Source organism: Giraffa tippelskirchi, chromosome 12 (genome assembly GCF_054371585.1).
Source record: "Giraffa tippelskirchi isolate mGirTip1 chromosome 12, T2T-mGirTip1v1.2.pri, whole genome shotgun sequence".
NCBI lineage: Eukaryota > Metazoa > Chordata > Mammalia > Artiodactyla > Giraffidae > Giraffa > Giraffa tippelskirchi.
In genome coordinates this window covers 31707991-31734880 of record NC_137286.1, presented here as the reverse complement: position 1 = coordinate 31734880, position 26890 = coordinate 31707991, and the positions used below count along the sequence as shown (strand labels likewise).

At 38.4% G+C, this 26890-nt stretch overlaps 2 long non-coding RNA genes across 2 annotated transcripts in view; one reads left to right on the top strand and one right to left on the bottom strand.

The window, feature by feature from the left end:
- LOC145530588 (uncharacterized) overlaps positions 1-26890 on the bottom strand; it is a 142316-nt gene that overhangs the window by 37766 nt on the left and 77660 nt on the right. The window contains exon 4 of the long non-coding RNA XR_014071919.1: positions 1505-1878. This is a non-coding gene — a long non-coding RNA (uncharacterized LOC145530588). The remainder of the gene's footprint in view (positions 1-1504; positions 1879-26890) is intronic.
- The window catches only part of LOC145530589 (uncharacterized), a 41830-nt gene that overhangs the window by 11663 nt on the left and 3277 nt on the right, over positions 1-26890 (top strand). Inside the window, exons 2-3 of the long non-coding RNA XR_014071920.1 lie at positions 14347-14429; positions 16505-16597. This is a non-coding gene — a long non-coding RNA (uncharacterized LOC145530589). The remainder of the gene's footprint in view (positions 1-14346; positions 14430-16504; positions 16598-26890) is intronic.

Genomic DNA, 26890 nt, shown 5'->3' with positions numbered 1-26890 from the left:
ATAGCTTCTACTAAGACAAAACAAACTATAATTATAATTAGTAATTACAGTCACTGTAAAATCTTGATTAGCTTTTGTGTTCTTTGCTTAAATTTATAAAATTTGCTTTTATCTTTGAGAAACATGATATCAAAATCCCCAAATCTATAATTTCAGTGTGGTCTACAGTTGTAACTAAGCAAAGTTTATCCAAAAAAAAAAAAAGAAAAATGCAGGTACAAGTACATTGGTAAAAAGAGATTGTAGAAAATCCAGTCCTTCTGTAATGTTCATTCCTTCTCACAATTTGCTGTATTCATATTAGAAATCAGAGTATCTTCCTTCCCTATCACATCATCACTAGGTCCCTTTCATCACTTAATACTATTTTCAGAGTCTCGGTTGAAAAACTAAGAATTTTCTCTCTCGATAAAAGCTAAATGGACAAAGAAAAACAGGCATGTATAGATTATATACTAAAGATTGGCATTTATGGATTAAGATGTCAATAGCAATATTAGAGATACAAGTTAATATTTAAAATAATTTTGCCATCTAAGAATCAACACACATTTATAACGGGCTGACAAAAGGCAGGCTTTGTAGTATTCAATCCTATGGTGGATAAAAAGAGATGGCACTGTTTTATCATGATCTTAGGCACTGCACCAGGTGCTGGGGAGACAAAGATGAATAAAACACAGTCTGGGTCCTCACAGCCAAATGGGAAACAAAGCCACAGCTGTCAAGGGTCTTCAGCTTAATTTTCAAAAAACTTGCAGAATCTCACAAACAAAGTGCTGCGTGAGAGAAACCTGGCCCCAACTTGGGTTTGCATTTGAGCAAGGTTCAAAAAGAGGCAAGACCAAGGTATGGTGTTAGAAATAAATGACTGCCTTTGTAGGAATTAGAAGGGAGCACAAAGCAGGCTTCTGTGATGCTAGTGAGACTCATTTTTTAAAAATATGAGTCCTGATTATAAAGGGTTCCTCACTTTGTGAATATACACCTAGGATTTGTATACTTTTTGGTTATGAATATTATGGGGCTTCCCTGGTGGCTCAGATGGTAAAGAATCTGCCTGCAATGCAGGAGACCGGGTTTTGATCCCTGGGTCAAGAAGATCCACTGGAGAAGGGAATGGCAATCCACTCTGGTATTCTTGCCTAGAGAATTCCATGGACAGAGGAGCCTGGTGGTCTACAGTCCACAGGGTCACAAAGAGTCAGACAGGACGGAGAAGCTAACACTTTCACTTTAAAAAAAGAAAATCCCATTACTTAGAATTCTAAAATATTCTTCTGATATTTTTCCAATTTCTGGGGAGAGGCATGATAAGATTCTCTTGATTTTCACTTCCTGTAGGCCTTCTGCCTTTGTGCTTTTAGAGATTTGGGAAGTATATGGGAAAGCACTTTATACTGTAGGAGCGTACTAAACTTTAAATGTAATAAGATTACTGTCCAAGAACAAGTTCTTTGTGTACCCCGCCATTATGGAATCTAGCTCCAGATCCCCCACATACCTCTCATGTGATCTTTTTTCCCGTGTATTCTCCTCCCTCCTCTGAATCGGCTCTCCCTCGTGCGCCTTCTTCAGTCTCTACGATGTGCCTGCCTCCAGGTATGGAGTTCCGGGTTTGTTTTGACTCACTTCATTCTGATAGCATCTCCCTCAGGCACACATCAAAAGTTGTCTGAGGCCCTCCCCAGCCACGGTGCGGAAAGCAGGGGGGCTGATGCACAGGCGCCGGAATAGGCCAAGTGTGTGGCGGGGGTGGGGCGGTGGGGGGCAGCAGTGGAAGGCAAAGCACTGGGCTATTCTGTGGTTCTGACACATCAGTGGACAATGTTGAGTTTATGATTATGAAGCTGGCTGATGTTTTGCACTTCAGAAGACCTGAGCCAAGAAAATGACAACATTAGATCAGACAACTATCATCTTAGGACATGCTATGAAAGACAGAAGGTCTTCCAAGGCAGCGTCTAGAAAGACACTCACTTCCTGCAGCTACTGGGCAGATTTTGCTCAAAATCAGAATCAGAGGTTTCGAAACAAAGTATAAGTATAAGAAAGGTTTCCCATGCTCTATTTTGTGAGCTATAGCTTTTCTCTCTAGTCATTGCAGTGCTTACACAGTAGGCCATGGGAGTAAAGGCAAAGGTGGCAGAGTGCAAATGATACATGGTTTGAGAAATATGAACTCTCTTTCCAAGACTGATCTATCTACTACACACCTGAATACCCGACTGTCAGCATCAAAGACTAATGGTGATTTCTCTCTATGGTGTTATCCTGGAGAAAATCAGCCAGCCATTTGGGTGTCTTGCAGATTTTGCCAAAACCTATCCACCTTGGAAGTGGCAGCAAGAGTTTATAGAGGGATTGACATCTACTCCAGATTTGCTTTTAATTTTTCTGCCCATGTTCCTCTACCCCACCACCACATAAGAGCTTACACAATGCCTTATTGACAGGGATGGTTTTTTGTACAATACTATCTTCAAATAAGGGACCCAATTTATGGCAATCACTCTGTTGACCATGGAGCAGACTGGTCCTAGCATAAATACATGTATTCCACAGAAGCAGTCAATCAGGATGAGAATAGCCTATTCAAATATCATCTGGGTGCTAGTCCAGAAACAAAACCCTGAGTGTTGAAGTGCTAAATCAACAGTCAATATACGGTACTGTGTCCTCAAAATTTACAATACCCAGGTTGACAATTAGCCTTGGATGTAAGATTGGCCCTCTCACCACCATTTCCAGGGATCCAGTTGCAGAATTTGTGTTTTCAACCTTAAGTTATGTAGATCTAGAAGTCTTCATTCCCAGAGGTGACTCCTATCAAAGAACAGAGAACTGACAAGGGGTAACATCCCTACTTTTCCTGTTGGTTGAAGATTATGTTAATTTTCCTGCACTTAAGGGCTTTGCATGTGTGTGGGGCTAGTGAACTTCCTCTGCAATCTCATGCCACAGTTTAGGTTTTCTGCTAGATTTAAGATTTCTACTGACTCTGATTCTATGGTTATTTCCAGGTCACTTTAGGATGGCCATGCTAGTGTCCATGCCAGAAGACAAAAAAAGAAGCTCCTGATTACCATGAGATGCTAGGAATGTTGCTACATATAAGGACAGGAAGGAGACTATCTGGAACCCAAGGCATTAACTGGAGCATTCCCTGCTACTTTTTAACCCCCAATTCAGTTGCTCAGTCATGCCAACTCTTTGTGACCTCCTGGACTACAGCACGCCAGGCGTCCCTGTCCATCACCAACTCCCGGAACTTGCTCAAACTCATGTCCATCGAGTCGGTGATGCCACCCAACCATCTTATCCTCTATCGTCCCCTTTTCCTCCCACTTAGTAACACTGGTAAATGGTAACTGCCATTCAACTATGGCAAAACCACTGAGGCATCATACCTTTCAGGGGTAAAGGTTTATGTCACCCCATAGGCAAACAGCCAAACTAGCTGAAGTTATGGTTCAGCTTGAGAAAATTTCGAATAGGTGATGGAATTAAGGCCTTATGATCCACATAGCAGAAAAAGGTGGTCTTGTTTCACAAACCCTCCCCCTATCAAGTCCTTTGAAGGACTGGACTTAATGAAAGGCAGGAACATTACAATGTGTGAACTGTGTCAGATGACTCACCAACCACACTTTCTTGGCCTCCCTTATCTGTAATATCAGTCATGTCCAGAGAAAACTCATTCTGTGTAGGCTTTAGTTTACCTTCAGCTGACTGTATCTTACCTCAAAAACATGCACCATAATCTTTCAAGCCCTTTGTGACACTCTATCATGGGGATGCTGATGGGAGTTCTTTCAGGGGAGAGACAAGCACAACCTGAATTGTGAGGGAGCTGAGCTTGTGCCCACTGGGGCAAACCAGAGCTAATGGGGCATGGAAATAATCAGGAAATCCTTCTCATTTTTTTCCCAATTCTCAGATAGAAGTTTCTTTGAAGTTTCTTCTTCCTTCCCTAACTAAGCAGAATTCAGGCACTTCTTTTTTTTCTTTATGGATTGATTTTCTTTAGCCTATAAATGGGCTCAATTTAATCCCAACTAAAACATTCATATACCCATATACACAGACACATCTATTCACAAAAATTCCAAGACAAAACAAAGTCACAAAGGACACAAAAACTACTCACATTTGACTTTATATTTTTCTTCTTCTCAAAATAAATGTGTTAGTAGCTTAGTCGTGTCCAACTCTTTGCAACCCCATGGTCTATAGCCCACCAGGCTCCTTGACCATGGGAATTCTCCAGGTAAGAATACTGGAGTGGGTTGCCATTTCCTTCTCCATCTCAAATTAAGGGCTGACATTTATTGAGTACTTACCATATGCCAGGGATCATTCTAGCAGATTATATGTAATATCTCATTTTATTTTCACAAAACTCTAGGTGGTACTATTATTATCCCCAAATATACAGAGAGAAACCTATAGCTGTTTGATGTTAATTCACTTGCTCAAGGCCATACCTTCAATGTTTGAGGAGGGATTAAAATCTATATCTCTCCGTCCCTGGAGTATGCATTCCAGGGATGTCTAAGCATCATGGTTACTATTTTCAACTCCTCACTTCTCATTCTTTTCAGTTTATTACAATGACTTCCCATCGAAACAGTATGTTTGAGGGTCACCAATATTGTCCATATCCAATGGATATTATTTATTCTTATATTACTCAAAAGTCTTCCTATTTGATAAATAATAAGTCTCTTATCTCTGAGTGTCTCCTAACTGATGACTCTTACTACTTGTTCATGGTCTTTTTTAATAAGCTCCCCACTCCTCTCCTCAAATTTAGATTCTATGATTATACACTTCAGTTTTCAACTTTCTTTTTACTTTATCATCTCTTTTTGGGTGGCTGCAACTACTATCTAATGTTGACCTTTTGACAAGCATTTTCAAGAAACAAAATTTTACCTGAATTTCCTATAAACAATTTGTATTTAAAATTTAAATAATTAATGTTTTCTAAAATTACTATTTTGTCTTTTAACTCGGTCATCTACCTACCAAATGTAGAAGCATGGAATCTTCATTGAGGTATGCAGGAAAGCTCATTTCACATTGTTCATGTTCTTAAAGATTATTAGCATTAGGGGAAAGGTGGGGAATCATCAGAGAAATCTAACTTTATTCAGACTCTTAATTGTAAGAGCTGGGATGTAAGTAAGTACTTCATGCACAGTGAGAAGTAGGAGTAACTTCAATGGGTAATGACTAGTTGTCTCAGATTTCTTTTGCAGGTGATTCTGAAAATACAGTTAGTCTGAAGAGTGAGGAAAACTCCATACAGGGAGAAGGGACTTTCTGTTTAGATAGCTTTTGATTGCTTGCTGCTATTACCATTTTTACTAAATAGTGGTGCTGTTTATTAAAATGTTTTCTCATAATCTATTTCCACCTAAAAGCTTTGAACTGTGGGAATATATGAAAAATCTCTGATTTGCCTCAGCTCTGGGACTAGCCTTAATAGAATATGCAGCAGTGTTTATTTGCAAGCTGATTATGAAACTTGTTTTCATATTAACTCTTCTTGATTTATTAACCTCATTTAGAATTTTAGAGTTTCAGATCCTTTGCAAGTGACTAAAACAAAATACTGTTGTTCTTCCAAGAATAGAAACGGTGCCTTCCTTCCATTTTATGTAAAGTTAACTTTTCAAAACCAGGTTTGTTTTTTGGTTTTGACCCTTGTATCTTGTGAACAGTTGTACCTTGCCAACTACTAAAGTAAACACTGGAAATAAAGGTACCAGAGATAGTTAGGAGAGCTTTCTGGAATTATTAAATGCAAGTTGCTTCTTGGCTTGCTTTTGTCAACCAAGTCTACTTGCTAATCGTATATTAAAAAAAAAAAAAAAAAAAATCCTACCTAAGAAGGAAAGAAGAACCTTAAGTTCTTATGAGTAGAATCAGGTGAATCCAACTATTTGGACTGCTTTCATAAGCTGCAATGGACCTCTTCCTGGGGCACATCGGACCACTGGGAAGCCCACAGACCCTATGATTAGGGCACCTGTGGACCCTGTGTGTTTGAATCTCAGTATAGACCTTGTGTTGATCTACATGTTCCTCATTTGATATCTACTAAAAAAAGCACTTCACTTACTTCATTAGTAGTATTATCAGTATTCTGTATTCTTTTTCAAAGAATAAAATTGGGAACCTCATTGACTTAATGATATGCTAGCACTTGCTTATTTCATCCCTGTTTCTTAAAAAAAAAAAAAAGACTGCCTTTATGATTGAGGCTAAGAGTATCAGAAAAAAGTCATCTGAAATTATTTTCAAAATTCATAGTCTTATTGAACCAATACTAAGAATTTTGGTTCTTATTTTACCCTCTTCCATATTATACTGCTGTTTTCAAATGTCATTCTCATAGACCAGTGGTTGGTTTTTAAATCTTTTCTCTCTCCATTAAAAGCAAATAGCTTAGATGGTATTTCTTTTAAATGTAGATCAGAAATATCGTTAAGCAAAGATTATTTAATCTGACTGAATTTTTAAAAAAAGAATTTAAATTATAAAATTTTCCTGTTGACTACCTAATCAACACTTTGTGCTTTAGTTGTGGAAGAAAAAGACTCACTTTATCTGTGTTTGGTAAATATTTTAAAATGCAATGCCCATACACACAGTTTGGTTCTTCAATTACTTTTCCTTCACACTGACAAACCATCTAACGCTATTTAATGGCCTTTCCTAGAGCGCTTCATGATTCAGAGTCTTCCAGCTGTGACAAATCAAAAGGCACCTATGTATTCTTTGGGGGTTTTTATTTGCAAAAATGTCAAAAATTCAATTTAGTTTTGATTTTGATGTACATTAATCTTCACAACCTTTTATGCATCAATTAACTGGTAAAAGTTATGAGGGCATCTTTTCACGGAATGTGTCATGAAGGCCTTTTAGTCTATTTTTTTAGTATATATTCTTTGCTGTTTTTGCAGTGTGCTACACTTTTAAAGGGCCCATTCTTGGCTTCTCTTTTTGGAAGTCTGCTTTATATGAAAACAAGTTTAGTTGGGATTCCCTAAAAGTGCATGCTCTCTATCTAGAATGGTTCTAGTGAAGCAGGATCATAGCAAGGACACTCATAACTGAGCTTAAAGATGTTTATTTAAGTTTTATTTTTTCTAATTTTAAAATATTATTAATGTATATTATAGAACTGTAAGAACTTTAGAAAGCATTCAGCCCAACTCATTTTTACAGATGAGAAAAAAGGGGTAGAGTTAAGCTGGATATCTTGTATATTCAAGACAAAACCTCAGGTCCTTTTAGCTTCTCTAGAGTATCACCCTGCTCTTGTCAGTCTGAAACAGATTTTGTTGTTAAGAGGTTACAATCCTTTCTTGCCCACTTTCACACAGTTAACTGAGCTTCTGAAACTGAGCAGGACCCTATGGGGCTCCTGGGCATGGAAACCTTTCCGTGTCCCCCATTTCTTGTGGGGAACAGCCTCCAGCCTCCATGACCTTCTCAAAGGGTAAATTCCAAAGGGTAGATCTGAACAGTTGCTAATCTGGGAATAGAAGGGATGCAAAGTTAAGAGAGAAACAGCCAAGAAACAATGGTGCAGCCTTGGGGGGCACAGTCACATAACCATGTCTTTAAGCACTTTATAGAATTAAAACCCAGCAAATGGAAGATGTCAACCTTCTTCATACCAGAAAGACCACCTGAGCCAGACTAAAGGAATCAGAGAAGTTCAAAAAGCTATCATGATATTGTAAAGTAATTATCCTCCAATTAAAATAAATTAAAAAAAAAAAAGATTAACTGAGACCAGATTAGAGGAGCACAGGCCCTGTACACACCATAATCTTATCAGAAACCTCACCCTTGAAGCATTGCCATAAAACCCCTCACCAAAGAGCTCTGGGTTGGAATACACAGGACAGGAGCCTGCTGTGTCCCTTTTTGCCTTGCAGAGCAGTAAAGCTATTGTTTTCTGCTTCATCTAAAACTCTGTCTCCAAGATTCAATTTGGCACCTGTGTACAGAGGCCAGACTTTTCAGCATCACTTCCATATTGATCTCCATTAAGAACTGTGAGCTCCTCAGAACAAAAGCTGTTCACACCGCCTAGGATGTCTCCAGCACACTCAATAAGACATTCTGACTTTAGCCTAACTAGCAAGAATGACAGAATTTCTAAGTGTGAGCAAAATGTGGAGCTGCCCCTGTCCCACTAGAAGAAATGAATACCCTTTTAATTTTATACCATTTCTTTGGCCTAAACCCTTTAGCATAGAAGCCTGGTGTGGTTATTTGGCTTTCCTCCCTCAAATTCATCAGCAAGACATAAATCACTTCTGGATACTTCTCGCTTCTTCCCATTCTTTAACTTTTGGAGCCAACTTTCCACTTAATCTATTATTCCTGGACCCTAGACATGGTAATTAACCTCAGAGATGGAATTTAGTCAAAAATGCACTCTGCAAACTGCTTTACATTAGAAAAACTTTAATTGCGTTCAGCAACATTTCTTAATTTAATCTGAAAGGTTACAGTGTCTTCCATATCAATCAATAACCATTTAATTTCTGGATGAAGGTTGAAATGATTTTCTCTGACTTGGTAGCTTGGCATAAGGTTGTGTTTTGGGCTCTTAATTCACCTTGTAAAGGCTTCACCTGAATTCCTCTGGGTTCTGAGAGAGTGGGGCACCTTTTAAAAAGTGGGTCATCTTATTATGATAAGTTATAAGACAAACTCAAGAGTTTCTCTCTTTGAGAAACATTAAGTATAAGATGGTGGGCTTTAAAATTATGTATAACACTTGGAATGGGAGGATCCAGGGGTGGGGGAAAGGTTCTGGGATTCATTATCTCCCTCCCTCATTGCAGAGCCCAGAGACTGAGTGATTTTAGATTGTTTTTGGAAGACTGTTGTTGTAAGATTTTACATTGTTGTTGTAAGAATTCAATGTTCAGATGTTATATCCTACTTAGAACATAAGCTCTTCAAATAATGAAGAAAAGTTTGCATTATGTAGCATCTCTGTTCACAGACACTATTAATGATGACCGTTATGTCACTAAATTAAAATGACAACTTGAGGAAACTTCTACCTAGTCCTGACAAATTTTCTTGTACTCCCAGGGTGTCACATCATCTTTCTAGTCTGTAGAATTTGTTCTCTGTAATGGTAGAAACAGAGAAATGCCAAGGTCTAATTACTGATGACTTTGAGGTGCAGAAGTCTGAAATTTCTAGAGTCATGAAGTTGGGATCATCATTAAAATGTTTTTTTCCCATCACTAACATTTGGGAAGCACATTGTACAATAACCTATGATATGCTTCAATTAAAATTCTCTAATCAAAGAAACTAATCCAATGACAATCAGTGCACTTGAAAGCAGGAAACAGGGACCTTGGAGATCTAGTTTCACAGATGAGGATGCCAAGTCTGACTTACATTAAGTGATGTGCCAAAGGTCACATAATTAATTAGTGGCAAATTCGGCACTGACATCTTACTACGTCAGAACTCTTTCCATTAAAACCTTACATTTCTTGAATATTCAGAGCATTTATTTTAAGAAAAAAAAATATCTTGAAGTCTGAGTGAAGACATGCCAAGAGTTCCATTATACTGAAGATTTTAAATGTTGCTCTTCTTTTGGCCTCTGCTCCTTGGCTAGCTTCTCTTCTCCCTGTACACAGTTTTTCCTGAAAGATCTTATATGAATACTGATGACCGCACTGAAGCTGTGCCTCAATTTCCTGTAATGTTTACAGTCATCCCAATCCACTCATCTTGCAAAATAACGACCTAATTATGCACTTTGTTACCTTGTCAATAAAGGTCTGTATAGTCAACGCTATGGTTTTTCCAGCAGTCATGTATGAATGTGAGAGTTGGCCAAAAAGAAGGCTGAGTCCCGAAAAAACTGATGCTTTTGTACGATGGTGTTAGGGAAGACTCTTAAGAGTTCCTTGGACTGCAAGGAGATCAAGCCAGTCAATCCTAAAGGAAGTCAATGCTGAATATTCATTGGAAAGACGATGCTGAAGCTGAAGTTTCAATACTTTGGCCCCCTGATGTGAAGAGCCAACTCGTTAGAAAAGACCCTGATGCTGGGAAAGACTGAAGGCAGGAGGAAAAGGGGATGACAGAGGATAAGATGGTTGGATGGCATCACTGATTCAATGGACACGAGTCTGAGTAAGCTCCGGGAGATGGTGAAGGACAGGAAAGGCTGGCGTGCTGCAGTCCACGGGGTTACGAAGAGTTGGACACGACTGAGCGACTGAACAACAACAATGCACTCATCCGCACTCCAAACATACCATTTGCCACCAGTTGCTGCTAATTCCACTTCAAGAGGGACTCCAAAATCTGTGCCTTGACCTCTGTGGCCTTATCATGTTTCTCCCAGATCTTTGCAAAGCAACCCTGCCCCTATCTTGTGTCTTTCCATCACATGTTTATCTCCCTGAGCCTATACTCCATTTCCCCTTAAGTTAGTTCCTCCTTAACACAAATCTGATCACAAGCATTTCTGTACTTATAGAACTGCATGACTCTGCAATGCCTTCACGTCCTGGCTCAACCCACCTCCCCAGGGTAGACCTGCTCCCTGGCAGAACCATGCTGTGGTTAGATAGTCCAGCTTCTCAACCTCCTCTGCACAAGCCACAGCCTTTCATAATCCCCAGGATTGACTTCTGACTTCCTTCTCCTGGAACACCTTCCTTCCCTCCCATTCATTGCTTCCAAAACTTTTATCCTAGCTCAAACACAGCTTAAAAAAAACAAAAAAAAAAACAAAAACTTTTCAGTATGACATTTCCTGAGACCTTTGGCAGTAGTGAGTCCCTGCTCCTATCTCATTCTGTTCATGCATTTCTTATGACACTTATGGAACTATTTATTGCAATTGAATACCACTCTCATATTATTCTATTTAAAACATATTCTGTATTCATGTGTATTCAGTTGCTCAGTCATGCCCGACTCTTTGCAACACCATGGACTGAAGACCACCAGGCTTCTCTTGTTCATGTGATTTCCCAGGCAAGAATACTGCAGTGGGTTGCCATTTCCTTCTCCAGAGGACCTTCCCGACCCAGGGATTGAACCCAGGTCTCCTGCATTGCAGGCAGATTCTTTACCATCTGATCCTCCAGGGAAACCCTTGAAAGATATTAGGGCCTAACAAATAAAAAGCAGTTACTTGGCTTTTTTAGAGGCAAATAGATCTGAGTTTGATATCTACTAACCAGCCACTAACAATGACTTGATATAATCTTGACAATCCTGTTTATTGATTTGCTGAAGGTTGATGATATTCATAATATCTACCTCGAGTTTGATGTAAGAAACAGCAATGATACATGCAGCGTGCTTAATCCTGCATCAGCAACATTTGTCAATTAATAAACAGAGATGTTCACCCCTGTATCCTCAGTCTTTAATTAAGTGCCAAGTTTATTTCCTGAAATGAAAATAACATACGTATTTACTCTTTACAAACTTAGTTTATGTGAAAATATATATCATATTTTGTTTCTTTATGCCTAGCTAACCTCTCAAGTTCTCATTTCTGCTGATGGTGACTCAGTGTTAAGATGATGCTGTTACTTTCTCATATGAGAACTAGTATTTTGGAAACTACACATTCTATTCAGGATTGTCTCCCTGATCCTCTTTCCTTCCCCCCAGGGCAGAGGAGAAGGATTTATGTCCTCTCAAAGCATCTGAGAGATACTGAATTTGTATGCCATTTGTGCTGCTGTCTGCCTTTAGCTGAGGTGTGGCATTTCTCACCTGGTCTTGGACTTTAGTCTCTGGCCCTGTTATTTTCACTACTATTAGATGACAGAAAGATCAGTGGAAACCTGAGTAAATCTGAGAGGATCTCAGAACAGAAAGAATCATAGTCTGACTTTCCAGGCTGTATTTCCCCAGGAAGATTGCAAACTAAGTCCCATTTCTACTTGATGTTGGAGGCTAGAAGTCTGAAATCAAGGTGTCAGCAGAACTGGTTCCTTTTGAGGGCCATGAGGGAAGGATTTATTTCAGATCTTTCTGCTTGGCTTAGAGATAGCTATTTTCTCTTTGTGTTCCTTCACATTGTTTTCCTGCTATGTTTCTCTCTCTCTGCATCCAAATTTCTCATTTTTTAAAAGGACAACAATTATATTGGATTAGTGCCCACTCTAATAACTTCATTTTAACTTGAGCGCCTTTGTAAAGACCCTATCTACAAGCCAGGTCTATCTACAAGTGAAGTCCTAACTAGGGTTTAAGGTTCCAATATATCTTTTAGAGGAGGGGCAGCACAATTCAACTCTCACCATTTGGTTACTCTAACTGAAAGATCTTCATACTGATTGCCCACCCTCTCAGGCACCATTACACCCTCTGAAGGTGCCCCCTGGTGTACACAGGACTGGGAGGCTGTCTAAGGCACATCCCTGTCTGTGCCTTCACTGGCTGTTGCTCTTCTATTACTCTGGAGTGACGGTGAAAAGGGTTTTCTAATGAGGTCTGCGGCATCCTGGAGGTGAAACAATCTGGAAATCAAACCATAGTTCGATCCTGTCTGCTTTGGAGCTTTCCCAAAGGCACCCAGGTTTCCAGTGGTGTTTCTGTTATCCCACCATCTCCCCTGGCTGGCACAGGTGGAGCTCTACACCTTGCTCAAGGACCCCAAAGTGCTCTACACCAGTCATGTGCTTCCAATAGTCTGTTTTCTGGTGGGCCTACTCTTATCTCTTCTTGATTGGGAAAAAAGTGACTACTTTATTGTGTCTTTTCTGTAATAAAAGCAGAACTACTCGAAATTTATTACAGGTAAAAATAATTAAGCTACTTGAATTCACATTCCTGTCCTTGTCCTTGTAGACTCAGCGTAGGGCTCCATAACCTGTATTTTTATGACATACCCTAGGTGTTTCTGATATGCAGAACACACTTTAAGAAACACTGGTTTTAGTTATAAACTCATGTTCTGCAATTTGTTTGTCTCTTAATATATAAAACTAAGTGTTAGAAATATGAACATGAAAAAAAAAGAAATATTTTCTTTCTTAAGTACTTGACTCTTGAAAATAAAAACCATGACTTTAAAGATCATTACTTTAGCTAGAGATTTTCAAAATCTATTTAAAAAATCTAAATCTAATAAATTGACCCTCTGTTCTTTCGCATTAGCTCTTCTTTCAGTTCACTGTATATGTTAAGCTCTTCCTTCTGCTTGAATGGTGAGATAACAGATTAAGGAAAAGGATTTTTTAAAAAAAACACTAAGTTAATTATTGAATATTACTATGCTACTTTTATGCCTGTATATGCCTGTATGGGCATGAGAGAGAAAGAGGAACAAAATGGAATATGGGAAAGAATGTGAGGTACAATAGAGAAAAAGAATTGTACGTGCAACCAGTCACAACTTATTTGGAATTCTGGCTCTTATATTTCTCATCTGGGTCAAGAGAGAAAATAATTTGATTTATTTTAGTTTCAGTCAGTTTCCTTCTATATAACTACAAGATTCTTTCAGAATACAAGTGCATTTTACTTTAATTTTTTTTCTTTAATATGGCACACTAAAGAGAAATTGTCATTATTTGTTGAATGAATAAATGGGTGATGTCATTTCTAATGAAAGGCAATAGAAGAGTTAGTTTTACTTCCAATTAAGTTCTGTTCAGTCTGAATACTATGTTTAAGGAATGAGCCTCATTATGGCCTTATCTTCATTTCAAAAGCCAGGTGACAGTCTTTAGGAATGTGTTGACGTTCTGGCTACTCCAGTGAATGTATTGTTCCTCCTTTGAATGTCAGTAGAACTTATTTTTTTCACTCATGACTTAACGTGTTAAGTCATGAGTGCAAAGAAGGGGTCATTGGCTCTCCCGGAAGAGATATCCACTGGGAGTGCGAACCCTGTGGTGATTCAACTATTGGAACCCATCTGGTGGTGCTAGGCCTAATTGGGTCTTGCAGCTAGGGGTGAGGCAAGGAAAAAGAAAGGATCCTCCATGGGTTAAGGCTACCTTTCCAGATGGTCCAACAACTAAGTCGCCAGTTTCCAAGGACATTTGCACTACCTATGGAGAACATCAGATCAGTGCACACCAGACAGATCCTTGGCAACTCATCCCACCATCCCCGTGCACAAGAGTTACTACACCCACAGACAAAGAAGGCGACCACTGAGTTTCTTTTCATTACCAAATAGATATAATATCCCTGCCAACAAAAAAAAGTACACAAAGTGTTTCTTCATGATATTGCAACAAGTTGAGACCATGCTAAGAAAATCAGCTTGTCTAAATGATGACCCCTTCTTTTCTTCGGTAGCCTGGATTTGAAGGAGAGACTCTGACCTGTGTCACTGGAGGCTACTGGAGGATGCGCTTCATAAAAACAAAGGACTAATCTAAGTAAGAAAGCATGGGATCCTGAAAATATAAGATCTCACATAATACAGAGTGAAGTAAGCCAGAAAGAAAAACACCAATACAGTATACTAATGCATATATATGGAATTTGAAAGATGGTAACGATAACCCTATATGCGAGACAGAATAAGAGACACAGCTGCATAGAACAGTCTTATGGACTCTGAGGAAGAAGGTGAGGGTGGGACGTTCTGGGAGAATAGCATTGAACCATGTATATTATCATATGTGAAACAGAACACCATTCCATGTTCGATGCATGAGACAATGCTCAGGGCTAGGGCAATGGGATGACCCAGAGGAGTGGGATGGGGAGGGAGGTGGGAGGGGGGTCCAGGAAGGGGAACACATGTAAACCCATGGCTGATTCATGTCAATGTATGGCAAAAACTATTACAATATTGTAAAGTAATTAGCCCCCAACTAAAATAAATAAATTTATTTAAAAAAAAAAAAAAAAGATCTCACAAAGGAAAGCAATGAAAGAAATTCCCCGATGACTACTGTGTCAACCTCTACAGGCTCAAGCTGGAGAAGGAAATGGCAACCCACTCCAGTATTCTTGGCTGGAGAATCCCCCAGAGGAGCATGGAGGGCTACAGTCCATGGGGGTCGCACAGTGTCTGACACAACCGAAATGACTTAGCACAAGCATGTCCTCTCTCTACTAAGTGCTCAGCTTCTTCTTGGCAGAGACCATATAGACCTGTTCCTCACACTAGCTAGCAAATGGCCCTTTACTTAGTAGGTATTGAGCAGGTTATTGTCCTTGATGATGACAGTGATGACAGTAAATTTAAACAAGTGAATATGCTTCTTTAACAAATAATGCTAATATAATTCTTCTCTCAGAAGAAGAAATCCAGACTCACATGAGTTCATTGGCTTGAAATAGGCCCACAGCTAGGAAGAAACAATGACTTACAACTTCAGATTATGATTCCAGGGCTGTTTTCATTACAGCATGATAATAAGGTCTGTTTTGTTTTTTTTTTTTTTAATTAGGATATTCGATATGAAGTTGTTAAGTCTGACAAGATTTTTTTTCTAATAGGAACAAGATAGGATTCCAATAGGACTGAGATATCCTTGAACAGGTTATCAAAATATTTTGTGTTATTTACCTTCTTTTTATGGTTTTTACAAGGAAAATTGATTTTTGCTTTTCAGGCATGGTCTAGGCATTGTTCTGCAGAAGTGGAGAAATTAACTAAATGTTTCTCAATATTTCTTTTTTTTTTTTTTTCTCAATATTTCTTTTGGCTCTGTACTCTTTTAAATTGAATTCTATTCAAAACATTTTTTAAACTCTGAGTTCTATCTTTTCCTGGGCATTTTGTAAATAATATGCAAGTAACAAGGTGAAATTAGTATGGATGAGTCAAAGTTGGGAGGTCAGGGAAAACAGAACAAAGTTACTAGCCAGTGGAGCTCAGTATACATGTACCACTATTAACGGATTGAAAAGGAATAAAAATACACAATATTCCTCTTCATGCCTGGGCATAGGATTTTGAAAGTGCTCTGGCATATTCCAGATATTAAACCCCAATGAGTAGGAGTTTGTGGAGGTCCAGGGAACTTGGAAAAGTCTTGGTTGTTTGCTTTTGTCAATCTCCAATCCAAATTGTGCTTTCCCCACTCTGAACATAACTTCATTTTAAAATCTCTACCTCTTTTGCAGCTATTTTTACTCATTTGTTGTACTGTAGACTACAATGGTCAGTGTTCATAAAGGGTGAGATCAGCTAAACAGTTACTATTCTATGCAGCAATTACAGGAGTTTTGAAAAGCAAAGCATGTGGAACCCCATTAGCAAATAAAGAACACAGTACTGAAAGAACCAAAGAACAAATATTAATAGTTTATTTCAGTACATCTTGTATTGCAATGCATTACTAGAGGCAATAGTAAGTTCTAAATGATATTCATTTGCCACCATCACCAAAATAATAAGATTGTCTGGGAATATTTTTTGATTGTCAAAGATAATTTAAATAATGTGATTTTTTTTTTTTTTTGACCCACAATCTAAGTCAAAGCTTTATCCCACCAGGTAATAGAGATGAGATGAATTAGAGGACTACAGCCAGACACAGAAATGGAAAATAAAAAGGAAGAACCTTTTAAATTCTAACAGATGAAACAGGTAGTTCAATACAGGTAAAAGTAGAATAATGATGCTTTTGATGGTTCTTTACCACAGAAGACCACGCTATTCAGAAATTATGAACCATAAAAAAAGGAATTTTAGTCAAAAGACAAGTCTGTTTGCATCATCAATGAATGATACGAAATAGAAAGAAAAAAACGCATAGGAAAACATAAAATGATAACTGCTTGATAACTCTACCAGCTGTCTCTACACATTAAAAAATACAGAAGAATGAAAGATTACTCAGAATAAAATTCCAAAGACTATCCAAAACGGCACAAGTACTTTCACTTTGGAAAAACAAAGAAAGAATGGTTTTTGTGTAAAAAAGTGGTCTGTATAGCTTCTACTGAAGGCAATTTCACATGTAGATTTTCATAATACTGTCTTATCTCAGAGGGCATATGAAATATACTCAAAGTTATATTCTTTAATGTGGACTGGTATTCATTTTTTTAATATTAAAATACTTCAATTTATACCCAGATGTGCTCCTACATATTTTGTCAGTAATTATCACATAACAAGTTTGATAGTGATTTTCTTTAATGTAAAATTAATTTGAGCCTCTGGTAGATATATATAAATTGGAGCTTTGCTATATATTTTTATTAATATACCATGATGAATCTCTGACAGGTAAGTAACCACTCTTATACATTAAGAAACAATATTATTTGGAGAAAGATTTTTACAAAGGTTTGTAGACTTCTTAGTCAAAAGGGCCACGGTTTAAGAACCAAGAGCTCTAATTCCTGCCTTAGCAGAATGGCTATATAATCCTGGGAAAGTTCTAGTTCTCTGTGCCTCATTGTTTTCAAGCTTAAAATAATGCGGCTGAAAAAAAAAACTTAACACTAAACTGTTTTTTAAAACTTATTACCCTATGTTTTACTGCTGGTATATTTTTTGTGTCTTTTTTTTTTTTTTAATCAGTGCTTAATCGTACTTTCCAAATTTATTCCAACTTGTCTCCCAACTTCAAAAGCAGCTGTCTTTTAAAGCTGACAGATGTGGGGGAAGAGAAGATTTCCAATCACCCAAAGGGCTTTTCCAGCCCCCTCACCCTTTCTGATCTGCCTCCAGAACTCAGAATCACTGCTGCCAGGGGATGTCAGTGTTGATGAGTCTCTTCCTCCTCCCCGTGGAGTGCTAGGGTGGAAAAAGATTGAGGACCATCCGTCTAAGTCCTTCACAGAGAGTGTTCTCTGAGGGCAGAAGTGCTTGTCAGGCATAGGCATTAAGGAAAGCATCCCTTCAGGGGGATGTTGTCTTCTCAGCATCACTTTTACCTCCCACGACTCCTGTAGTAAGTGTGAGGACCGACATACAACAGCTTTCTTTATTTAATGGTCTGATTTAAAATTCTGTGTTACTGACATTGATTCTTTTTCACTCCACATTTTATGTCCTCTCTGTTCCTAAGCTGCCTTAAAGATTCCATATGTCATAATTCTTTTGTTGAAAGCAACAGAAATGGACTCTGGCTAACTTTAGCAAAAGGAAATTTATGGGACAGATATAGTAAGCTCAGAGAATGTATAGGAGCCTGAAGACCTGGGCTTGGGAGTGAACAGGTACCAATGCAGTGCTAGGAAAAAAGAGCAGGGAACACAGTACCGCTGTCCTTCAGCATCATGGGGATTGGTTCTAGGACCCCTGTGGGTACCAAAATCCAAGGACACTCAATCCTTATATGAAACAGCACGGTACAGTCGGTCCTCTACACCCACTACTGGAAAAACTGTGGATATAGAAGGCCAACTGTAATAGCAAGAGATTCTGACCAGGAGGCTGACTCGCAGTAGAGAACTCCAAGCAATTTCTGTCTCTATCATGTTGTTCCTGTTAGATTCCAGGGAGTGAACATCCTTTTGGCTTAGCAAGGCTCATAATACCCCCTAATGGGAAAAGGGAAAGAGGTTCTTCTAGTATTCATTGGGAAAAAGGTAATTCCCAGGAAAGATCCAGGAATTTTCTGTTGGGAAAGGCATGCAAACGCTGAGCAGATACTAAAAGGACAATCGTTCATGTGTGTTCATATGTGTATCTTTCTCCTAGTTAAGGCAAAGCTATTTCTAAGAATAGGCACCTAGTCCACATTTTCTGTGGACAAACGAGGTTAATTTCTCTACTTATCACTTCTTTTCTAAAAGCATGATTTATCTTCATTTATGATTCCGATTTCATCTAATAGCATTTTTCTTAGAAAAGTACAGGTGTACCCCCAATGAGAAAACTATGTAACCATGTTTAAAATCTGTTCTACATTAATAGTCAAGAGAGATTTAAAATGTTCAAAAGTAAGATGGGGCAAGCTTCCTTTAAAAATAGAAATTATTTGATAAGATAGCTCTTTTTTTTTATCACGCCTAAGGATATTACTGTCTACATTGATATGTAAGGTGGTCTCAAACTGTACGTAGCATAAAAGAACATGGCATGTGGGTAACATGTAATAGGAGTGTTCTGCAAAATTTCCAGATGGGGTCATACATTATCCCATGTCTAATACTTTCACAAAATGATAGCGTTTCTCACATGTTTTCTGATATACCTTTGATAGAAATAGCGTGGCATATTTTTCCCTCATTACCTCTGTTCACCTATTGGACTTTATGGTACTTTTTTCTCCCACTACTACAAACAATCTCCATGGAGTTTAGCTACTTTTTAAAAGGCTTCTGTGTTTTTATGGTACTCTATTAATTTCTTTGATCATTCAGTCCTTTTTCTTACCTTTGAGATAACTTCTTCTGTAAATACCGATCTATATTGTACTTGGCACAAATTCAGTCACATAGAAAACCCTATACAAGTGAATCTAACCACTAAGTAATTTCTGTCAGGATTCTGGACAGCCTTAAGATTGGAATTTGCTAACTATTGATATGAGTCTGATGAAAATGAGAATATGAATTCACCCAATACTAGATTCTTCAAGGACTGATTATTTGTTTGGTGGGGTTTTCAGGCCTTTTGCTTCTATCCTTTGACCACTTTCATTGATCAGACTCTTTGGGGGATGTAAAAAGAAGGTGAGATGAAATTCAAGCTGATTTGTTTTGTTGTTTAGCTACAGCTCTGGTTAGGGAGAATAAAAAAATGATATTTTGTTGAAGAGAGAAGATGAAATGTAGAAATTATTGGCTCGATTTAAACTAGGGGAATCACTTTGGAAGTTGTTGATTTATGCAACCCCTGCTTCTATTTGCATAGATAACTGAGTTAGCTTTATAAGAGTTTAGAGTTCCCTCACTCACAGATATTTTATTCATGGGTTATTGCCCTTAAAAACACTTAACTATGAAGGAAGTCCTCTAAAGGAAATTCAGCCTCTGAAATGAGGCTTACAACTATTACACTGAAGATCTGACAGGCACAACTTGCCTCCTTGGGTTTAATGATGATGTTGTTGCCTTGGTCACAATCTTTCTTTTGTTCATTTAAATGGCACAGGAACAAAAGCACCATTTGCCATAGTGGTTTGCACGTTAATAAATACAACATAAGGGGCTTCCCAGGTGGTACAGTGGTAAAGAATCCACTTGCCAATGCAAGAGTTAAGGGTTCAATCCCTGGGTCCAGAAGATCCCCTGGAGAAGGAAATGGCAACCTGCTCCAGTATTCCTGCCTGGAAAATTGAATGGACAGAGAAGCCTGGCAGGCAACAGTCCACTGGAGAGCAAAGAGTCAGCCATCACTGAGCACGCACGTATTCCTAAAACCAAATTACAAGGTTGTACTCTTCCTTAAGCTGCTAGCTCACTCTAATGTTTTTCCGTGGCAATGACAGATGCCCTGGTACCTATATAACCTCCAGAATAGAAGTTCAGTAAATGTAGTATCTATATAACTTTGGAAGCCTTGAAATCAGTGAAATTCATTTCTGTGATTCCTTAAAGTGAAAAATCAACGTTTTTGCAAACAATAACTTTCTAACATTTTACCTCATATCTTAAAAAAAAAAAAGACAGTTCAAACCGAGAAATATAAAGGCAAAGAAAAAAATAAAAACCACTTTTAATGAACCACACTACTGCACACTCTGATGAATAGGGAAGTCTCATCTTCTAGGTGCCTTTAATCCCCTATCCTGTCACTGCCCTGTTTGTCAAACAAAGCAAGCACCTGTTGAGATGGAAGCTCTGCTGGGGGTCTCCACAAGTTCCACGATCCAAATGATGGAACATCATGAGCTGCAACTGCACTGGCAGAACATTATCATAATAGCCCGACCTCCTGAGTTTTTCCTGATTACCTGGATCTTACCTCCCAAAGGGAAAATGACTTCAAAGACTGAACCTCTTGCCTGAGTTTTTCAAAGATTCAGCAACTTGAAGCTACAGATTCTCCTAGCTTGTTTTCAACATGCACAATAATGACAGAAAATGAGCTGAGTCCCCTTAAGAGTCCAGGAGGATGTGGAAGCAGCGCCCTCACCACTGGCCAAGTCTTTTTACACAGAGCTGCACACTGGCCTCTGTCATTTTAGGTACAAGAAGAGGAAGGCTACAGACTCCTTTGTATTTCCTTCACCAGTTTTTACTTTAACATATTTAAAAGGGAGCTGTAGCTTCCAAAGTCCATTTGGAAAGCCGAACAGATTAAAAAGAGTTTCAAAAGAGTGCTAGCCCAAATCCTGTTGAAACTTTTAATTAGTCTGATGTTATTTTTAGACTCTCTCAAAGCTCCATAATTGAGCCCTTTGCAGTTGTACAAACAAATAGAAACCTTGTAAGATCTTGAAATTCATGATAGTTTACTAATGAAGTCAGCTTGGAAAACTCGTCATTGAATATTGTAATTTGATTGCCATCTTATTCTGATTGGACCCTGGTTTTGCATTTAAATGAGTATATATTATTTGAAATGCAAAACAGCATGTTATCTGGGGTATTTTGCAGGAACAGACAAGATTAAAAACATCTAATGTTCCATTTTATAAAAACATTACAAAATGGAAGTGTAGAGCTGACTTTTAAAATTTATTAGTTACAGCTTACAATAATTGGACATTAATTAATCCTAAATTGCAAGACATTTCTGCGGAAATGCATATTACATCCTTCTCATCAGTACTTAGCAGATACATTAGTATATTATTTTTGTTTGGGATACTGAAGGCACGAAAGGCAATTTCTTCCTAAAGCAGTTGCTGCTACAGAATTGACTGTTGCTCATGTGAGTTTAACACAATAGATCACCAATTACTGATTTGCAACAACTGACCTTGAGTATCCAATTAAAAAAAAAAAAAAAAAAAAAGCTGCAGCCAGAGCTGAGGCAAGCTGAATGCATGAATTAGGTTATGTGTCGGCTTGTTCCAAGCTTTGATTTTTGTCCGCCTTTGTGTTTTTAGATGGCTTGGAAAGAAATTTTCTGATGCTGTAACCCTTTATTATTCTTCTCAACTGTGGCTTTTGTGTCTTACATAGAAAATTGTTTTCAATCACATCATCCAAAAAAGAAGATCTGTGTTTGAGAAGAGCATGGAGGTCTCTGGCAGCCATCTCTGTATTTGATTGTTTGGCTGTCAGAAGTTTCCACTACATCTATTCTCAGACACATGTAGTTTACTCATAACCTATTATGCTGATTTTTTTTCCTCCCTTCAAGATCTTGCTGACAAAAGACTGTCAAAATAGGACCTGGGATTTATGTTATCCAGGTCTTTGATATACTTTTTAATTATTTAGATATTATATAGGGTGAATTGTAATCTGTGAAAGAAAAACTCTGTGTGGAACTTAGACAAAGACATTCTTCCCCCTCTTTCATATTCCTGAGCTCAAATCTAGGGATGGAAGAACAAGAGTTCCTAGTGGCTTCAAGAGTAAGTAAGATGGCGGCAGTGACAGTGTCTACAACAGTGGTGGGAATGGCAGAGAAATGGCAGGACTCTACACTTGCGCTTTTGTCAGGCCGGGGCCACCATGAGCTAACTCAACCTCAGGTCAGCCCTAACGGGCAGTTCTAAGAGTCTTCACGAAATTTTCTACCATCTGTAAAGTGCACACAAGTGCCACTGTCGTATAATCCACTTGGAGAATTCTGCTGAAGTAATTTTGATTTCTGAGAGTCTAAGACTAGGGAAGTCTGCACTTAATCCATCACTTTCAACCCAGTGCCCAAAACGCAGGAGATACCAATTTCTTAAACTAGGAAAAGTCAAATTTTCTGAACTCAAATAAAGCTTAAAATCAAACTGTCCTGGTTTAAAGAAAAGATACTTAAATGTTGAGAGAAGATCTAAACGATCTTTCTATTAAATAGGGATCATGTCCTGGATCTGGACAGATGTGGGCTTGAGCAAGGTACTACATAGGCCCACATCTTACGAAACTTATTATAAGTGAATGAGAGCTGCCAGCTTCCTATGTGGCCCTAAATGCCCAACCAAGCAAAATGATATGAGAATTAACGTATTAGCTGGTCCATCAAAGTCTCTCCTAGTTTTTTTTTAACTGGAACAGAGGAAAATATCCTCTTTTCTCTGTTGGAAAAAGTGAGATTATGTGAACTCAGGTTTCCAGTTGCTATGACTCAAGCATCATCGATAAAGCTGACCAAAGAGAATATAATTGAAGTGAAAGAGAAGTATGGGCTAGGGATAAGGAGCCATGCTGAGTCAGGTGTTCCGGTTGTCCGAGAGTCACTGCTTTTCTTCCCCAGGCTTACTTATTTTTGCCAATAAATCCCTCATTGTAGCCTAAGCTTGTTTGAGTTGTATTTATCTCACTTGCAAGGAAGAACTATCCTCTCTAATACATAGAATTCATTTCTCCTTTCTCTCCCCTCTGTGGGAAAGAAGTGAAGGGAAGACTGGCCATACAGTATGAGTTTTCTCTGAACTAAATCCCCACCCAAAAGTAGAGGTAGAAGATAAATATGCTTAAGTGTCATCTCACTTGTCATATGTCAAATACAAAAGTGCTTTTCTGTTTTTCAGATTCAGCTGCATTCTTGATTTTAATTTCTTACTTATTTGAGGTTTTCCAGAGTATGCACTTGGGACATCTCAGGCTTCTAAGAAGAGACTGAAATGTTCAAATTGAGTAGTACTTGGCAACACAACTAGTTAAATGTGTATCTTGTCTCCTAAAAGAACACTTGAAGACTTCGGCACTGTCACAAGGGGTACGAAGGCAAAGGAAGAATCAAAGTTTATTATGAGTCTGCGTGATTAACAGTGTAGGGCAAGAAGCCAAAAATGGGATTTTGGTAAGAAGTAATCGAAAAAGTAATGGAATCAAAATGCAATGGTATCCTAAAAGTTATTGTTAAAAAGGATTTAAAAAGAAAGTGATAAACATGGTGCTAAAATTCAAATATTTAAGAGAAATACAATTTAAAAAAGGCTTGGCTTTGACAGCGGTGACATTATTAACCTTCAAAAGAGCTACTTTTGACATGTGAAGCAGATGAAAGTCAAACTGCAACCGACAAACAACAGACAGAAACAGAAGAGATAAATGGGAAGAGAAAAAAAAGGGGGACACACAGAAGAAAGAGTCAGAAAAAGGTTCTAGAGATGATGGGATAGAAAGGAACCAATGAGTCAGTGTATCAATTAGCTGACAGAGAAGGACAAACAAAAATAAAGAGAAGTAATAAGGCAATGATGTTCTAAAAAGGGAAACAAGGAACTAAGGGAACTTGAGTTGGGTTATCTAAAGTTCGCAAGTAGGTTAGGTCATCTAATGTGCCTGAGGAGGGCGAGGATGGAGTGTTGGGGAAGCTGAAGATCTGGAACATTTGGGGGACATATGCTGTGGCAGAGTCAATAAGAATCAACTGAATACTATCATCACTATATGAAACATCAGTTACTATAATGTATGTTTCTTTAGAAGTAATAAACTTTATGCCTTTAAATTTTTTTTTCCCACCAACTATTGACAGTCTAGGAACTTGGTCAAGGGAGATGGAAGACAGTGAAATGTAAGAATTCACTAACATGGATGACCATAGGGTTCAGGTTTGGTAGTAAGGCAAACGGAACAAGAAGGAGGCTGGCATCTTGGAATTAGAGATAGGGCTTGAGGAACTGGAGGTCACCAATTATTTATGTAACTACAAATAGGTTTTGAGCTCCTACGGTGTCCAAGTAGTGTGCAGAGGACCTGGGGTAACAATGATGAACAAGATGAGTTTCCCTTCTGGCAGCCACAGTTTAGTTAAAAAGATAGCTACATACAAAGGCAGATTCAGTAGAGGTGAGGAACTGGGAAATAAGGAAAGAAATGGTGGTCAGAGAGGAGAAGCTCCAAATTAGGTATGTATGGGAAAAAGCCTAAATAGTAAGCAGATTTTAGGTGTCCATTTTAATTGTATATACTGCATTTGTGTAGTTTGTATACGTGTCAAAAGAGAGTTGAGGGCAGGAGTGGAGGGAGGAGGGGCTTGGATTAGAAACCAACACTCTCTTTTTATTGTTGTTCTTGTTGTGACCACAAAAGGAATTGGCTCCAAGTCACTTTTGGCATTCTCATTCCTTCTACTCTAAACTGAATTATGATCAAATGTCAATTTCTTAATCCATAAATCTGGCTTGACATTTCATGTGCTTCTAATAGATGGTACTAGAAAAGTTATTTCTGACTTAAGCTCCATAAAGGAAATGAGGAAAAGGCAAAGAAGGCTTCAGGCTAATCTATAAAGTAATTTGAGTTCTGTGCCAGAAAACTCTTCCTCAATTCATCTCAGTAGGTGATCTGAAGAACTGTCACTTCTTTGTGACACACAGAGGTCTAAGACCATAAGTTCAAAATATAATTAACTACATTTCTGTGTCTTTAGAGCATCACTGGAGATTTCTGGAAAGTAAAACAGTTAAACCAGTTGCATGGCACCATGTAGCCAATACTCCTCATCACTGCTCACTGTACCATCTACACTTTTGTTCAATTTAAAAAAAAAAACCGAATTCAGGTGTATCAGTTTGGATGTGGACAATGTTTAAAGGCAAGCTAAGGTTGCAAATGCAAGTATCTACAAGGGTCAAGCAGTTGGTAGATGTGAGTGAAGCAGAAAAAGCAAAAGCTAGAGAATAAACACCACCAGCTTCCATGTTCAGCTGATGTTAGGTGGGGTGGGGACTGCAGCAAACTGGGTAAGTCTTGGGGCAGTTGCAAGTCAGTAATAGCCTATTATAACATGGGGAAATGTCAGCCCAGTGTTACCAGATCTTCCAACTTTTTCCACAGAGTCCAGAAAATAGAATTTTTACTTGCAAACTGACTTAAAAAGTTGGCTTCTAATTCAATTCAAAGTAAATTATAGGCTGAACTAAACCCACTTGTCAGTCTCATTAAACTTTTAAGTGGTTTGTATTCTCTGCTTAAGAATTCAGTTCCAACATGGATGTTTGGGAATTGCATGGCCATGGTCTAAAACCCTGATGCGCTCACTCAGGCTACCACAACCAATCTTGGATGAGCTGCATGGGAGGTAACCTGATGCAAGGGACAGTTTATTTTAAAATGTTGCTTCTGTTTCTCCTCTATTTAAGAAACTATCTCCATGTTGTGTATATAGGCTCTTAAGATACATAGATCAATTGTAGAATGGCTCTGTTCCAAACGTGTAACAAAGACAGGTAATTTCTGTGTTTATCACTACCACTCTGGAATTGTTTTCTCCTGTTGCCTTGGTTTCCATTCTGAAAATCAGAAGCATTGAACACTTCCTTCCTATTCATCCTCAGGGACAGAGTGGAAACTAACTTTTGAAAAGAAAGAAAAGCTTGTGTGCAAGTCACTACAAAGTCTGGTCCACTAATGCTCTTATCCTAAGAGTTAATTTAGCCCCTGGCCTCCAGGAAATAATAAAACATGGGCTCCTTAAGTCTGATTATCCTTCAAGTTCTAGTTCAGCCTCCTCATTTCTTTGAAAAATAAAACTGAGGAGTGAAAAGTCTTGGATGTTGTGTTGTTCAGTTGCTAAATCATGTATAACTATTTGCAATCCCATCAACTGCAGCACACCAGGATTCTCAGTTCTCCACTATCTCCTGGAGTTTGCCCAAGTTCATGTCCATTGAGTCAGTGATGCTATCCAACCATCTCATCCTCTGCCACCCTCTTCTGCTGCCTTCAGTCTTTCCCAGCATCAGGGTCTTTTCCAATGAGTCTGCTCTTCACATCAGGTGGCCAGATTATTGGAGCTTCAGCTGGTAGGTTATCAGATGTCAACTCCACAGACTCTCATATGTTATAAAATTAGTGCTGCAAAGCCTTCTGAAGTCAATGCACCTTAGGCAGAGTAGCACTCAGAGCCAGAATT